Here is a 4,283-nt window from a genome sequence, read left to right on the forward strand (position 1 = left end):
AGAAAAGTAAAATGCAATGCAAAGAATATATCTTCCTTTAATTTTGAAATACAACCCATTGGAATGTATTCTTCCTCACACAATTCAAAATAGGAATTTTCACTTAACGCCTTTAATTTATAGTTTGTGAACCTTGTGCTAATTTGCAATTAAATAGTTCATAAAATTTATTAATCTTGAATTAACATGTAGAGTTGAATAATGTTAAGTATGCTGACTCATAAACCTTAAAAGAACATTTCAAATGTTTCTGTAATTTTAATAATTTCAATTAAACTATCGTGAAAAGAGGATACATTTGTTTCAGAAAAATGTGGGAACTCATTTATATAGAACAGATGTTAAAGGCGCTAATTTTTTGTAAAAGCGAAATAACAGCAAATTTAAATAATTTAGCCAGCTTACAAATAAAAACTTTTATTAACAAAAAAAAATTAATTTTTCGTTCAAGAAATCAAAATTCTTGACAATTACTCTGCTTCTTCTGCAAGTTTGCTGTGCTTACGTTATTTGGAGCATTGGAACCTATAAATAAAAAATTTGAATTAGCGAGAGTCATATTTACATTGATAATGACAAATTTTAAAAGATTAGAATAATATTTTAAAGCTTATTTCGTTGCATAAATCACCTTTTATTATTATTTCTATTCAATTTTGAATAAATAAATGGTTTCTTTAGTAACAGCAGATGAATAAGAATAATAATAATGACCTGCAAAACTCTCCTCCCAGTATATTTCAATTCTTTATTTTGACTGTTTAAACATATCACTTAAAAAAGCTAATTTTTCTATAAGATGCATATAAAAACTGCTGTAGAAATAACACGCTTATTGAAATTCTTAATTTTCCAATAATTCAACCGACCATTTTTAATTATGGATTGTTATGCTGATATTTAAATTTTTTTCTCAGCAAATTTTGAATAAATTCAATTACACTGGCCTGCTTGTTTAAATTTTTAGTCCAATTTCGCAAAAGAAATTGTACTAAAACCAATTCTCAATGCTGCTGATTCCGAAAATAATTGTCTATCACGTAAGGTTTTTAAAAACAAAAGGTCATTTTCAACCTTTTATTTAATGTGATCAAGAATCAATCATCTTTTAATAAAAGAATGTAGAACATCAATGTTTTGTGTTTTTCATGCCCCATCGAAATAAAAGCAACATTAAGTTTATATGTTTATTTGCCTGAGAGAATAATTTAAGATAATGCTATAAAATAATGTTTTCAAAAATCAAAGATCATGCAAACTTTATCAGTAATTTTTTAGGTGAAAAGATTTCATTGAATCAAGGGAGAATAATTTACTTGTCTTTTTTCTTTTTGGTGTATATTTAGAGTTACTCCCAGGGGAAGGCTCTCCAGTTACTAGTCTCCACTTCCTCCTAGCTGCAGAGCACGTATTATTGACAGCCTTATTCAAACCTTGAAATTCTGGATGCCATTTACGGAGCAGCTCTGTAAAAGTTGCATGTTCAAGTTGAGTAAAATCAAGTTACATAAAAGTTGCATAGCAAGTTTCATTTGGAAATTTTCAGATGAGATTTTTTTTTAAGAAATTGAAGGAAATTGAAATATATATTTATATAACTTTGATAAGTTACTAATGTTGACAACAAAAATCCAGAGTCAATAATACTTTTAAACTTTTTTAACTACAATATAAGGAGATTAAGTATAGGTTCACCAAAATGATTTTAATATTTAATTGAAATAATAAAATTATTTTTTTGGAATAGCTGTCTCAGTAAATTTGTTTTATACAATATTCTTTGTGGATTAAAGATAAAAACTATTTTATTAGAGCACACTATTTATACGAAAAGTTTTCATGTTCTTTTAGTCTCTTTACGAGTCTTCACGAGTCTTATTAAAAATAAATTGAAAATCATTCCAAAATATTAAACTGCATCATGTTGATCTAGAATAATATTCAAGATTTTGCCTTATCGGACTAAAAACTAAAATAAAACTAAACACAGTGGCGCGACAGCCCATAGAGGGCCAAGGTCTACTGTGCCCATTTCAGTTTTCTTGACCTTGGGCTCTGGGATGCAGGAGCAGATGTTCCGGTTAGGTGGTCAGCCGAACGCGGAACCCCCAGTGTTTAGTTCCCAAGCATGCTCGGTACTCATTTATCGATCCACTGAAGGGATGAAAGGCTGAGTCAACCTTGCCCGGCCCAAGGATCGAACCCAGGACCTGTGGCACGGAAGAGCGGGGCGTTGCCTTAGTGGACTAAACGGACAAAAAGTTTGAATTTTGCATGAGAATTTTTTAAGTGGATGCCAGTTTTCCTTCACCTATAGTTGCCTTTTTGCTAACTAACTTCAGATATTATTTAATAGGTGATACACATACAAATACTTTTAAGATACTCAACTAAACCAAGCTTATGTATAAAAGGACAAGTAAACTTAAACTAGGCCGCATTAATTTCTTCGTAAAAATTTTAGTAACTTGTGCTTGTCAGAATTCAATATGCTGTTGCTGGAATTATTATGGTGTTATTGAAGAAATGATTTCTGGTGAAAAGATGCGTTCTCTTAATCTTAATTTTAATGTTGAACTAAGCCATATTACACAAGTAACTAATTCTGGCAACTTTAACTTAATACCTGTGACAAATATATCTTCTGTTTGTATTTCCATCCAGTGCGATGACACTGGAAAAATTTATTTTGCTAATGTGGTGAACAATCTAGAATTAGAATAACTTTTTCTCTCTAGAGGCAATGTATATGTAAGTTTAGTAATCCCCGCTTATATATAATGTAATCGCTGTTAATATCAATCACTTATTATTACCGAAATTATTCGGTTCTGATTTTTTTTCATTGATATTATAGTTTTCTGTGATCCTTACATAATTTAATGTTATTAGAATTTAATTTTCAAAATTCTTTATTTATTAGCGTTATATTTTTATTTACTCTGCACATTTAAAAATAAAAAAAATTCTTTTCTTTCTCTGCGATAATGTTAGAATTTCCAATTTCTCATCATTTCTGGAGTTTAAAAACAAAATATTTTTCAGATTATGAAAATTTATGAAGTTTGCTTTATTAATTTGTGAGGGGGGTTAAAAAATTAGTTCACTAAAATTAACTTGAATCTTATCATCTCATATTACATATATTTTTATTAAAAAAAATTTCAGATTTTATTAGGAATTCTCATATATTTTTTTTATGAAATTTGTTGATTTGATATGGTAAACTTGTTTCCTACCTTAGAATCACCTGTTAATAGTAAACATTAATTTAAAAAAATGAATAATTACTTCGAAAAACAGGATTGTTTTTTTTCTTCATGTTTGTAAATATATATTCTTATGAAAATGCAACTTTTGAAGAAATATTAAAATTTTTGTGTGATGTATTTACCCTGATTGCAATTTTTATTGCATATGTTTATTTTATTAGTTAAATATGTATGTTAGATTTTTGTTGAAGGCAACAAATATGCATTTCGTTCCTTACAATAGTATTGTTTATTTGTTTTATTACCTGCAATATATAAAAACTGTTAACTTTCAATTTTCAGTGATTTATTTATAAGAGAAATTATGAACCTTTTACTCAATCAGCTTGCATACTGCTACGTTAAAACATATACATTTAAGCAAAACAAAGAGAATAGTTATATTTGAATAAATTACAAACAATAAAATATACTGTGCGTAACCTGCTGTAACGATTCTCCAGTAACGTTACCCTAAACAGCGATGAGAAATATTTAGATTGATCTGTCTTATTGCTAAGCCTACAACAATAGCCTCAAAGAATATCCTCCGACTTAAATAATGTAAGATCAGGACGCGTCTTTAAAACAAAAATAATGAAATTTAAGTTTGAAAATTGAGGCATATTTGATTAAAAGTGACAAAGCTAAATTAATAAATGTCAAGCACACTTACCGAATTTTAAAGAAACTTTCGATTGCAAACACACACGCCATTTGCCGGCTAGCACGGAACTCTGGGAAGTGAGCTAGTTGATATGAAGTGCACTTTAAACAACCTTAAAACAACATTAGGTATAAATAAAATGACTTCATGCATCTCAATAAAGACCTCACTCTCTTTAGTTGAAAAAAATTATATTTTTTATACCTCGTAAATACCTCTTTTGTTACAAGTGTAAAAAATACAACCTGGTGAACCTTAAAAACTGCCTCATGAGTCTGGTTGACATGAAGTGAATTTTAAACAACCTCAAAATAAGCTTAGGTATAAATAAAAGGACTTCATATACCTCAATAAATATCTCACTC

General features: G+C 28.7%; 1 long non-coding RNA gene across 2 annotated transcripts; it reads right to left on the reverse strand.

Moving 5' to 3' along the window:
• Positions 1-401: 401 nt before the first annotated feature.
• LOC147816357 (uncharacterized) lies at positions 402-4,056 on the reverse strand. 2 transcript variants are annotated; one of them, XR_015433046.1, is made up of 3 exons: positions 3,928-4,056; positions 1,317-1,466; positions 402-525 (listed from the first exon to the last, which is right to left on the reverse strand). It is a non-coding gene; the product is annotated as an uncharacterized LOC147816357 (long non-coding RNA). The 2 variants fall into 2 exon arrangements; XR_015433044.1 differs by lacking the exon at positions 3,928-4,056 and having other exon boundaries at positions 1,317-2,762.
• Between the last annotated feature and the right edge of the window lie 227 nt (positions 4,057-4,283).

Source organism: Parasteatoda tepidariorum, chromosome 1 (assembly GCF_982258835.1).
Source record: "Parasteatoda tepidariorum strain Cologne lab strain chromosome 1, Ptep-v5.0, whole genome shotgun sequence".
Classification (NCBI taxonomy): domain Eukaryota; kingdom Metazoa; phylum Arthropoda; class Arachnida; order Araneae; family Theridiidae; genus Parasteatoda; species Parasteatoda tepidariorum.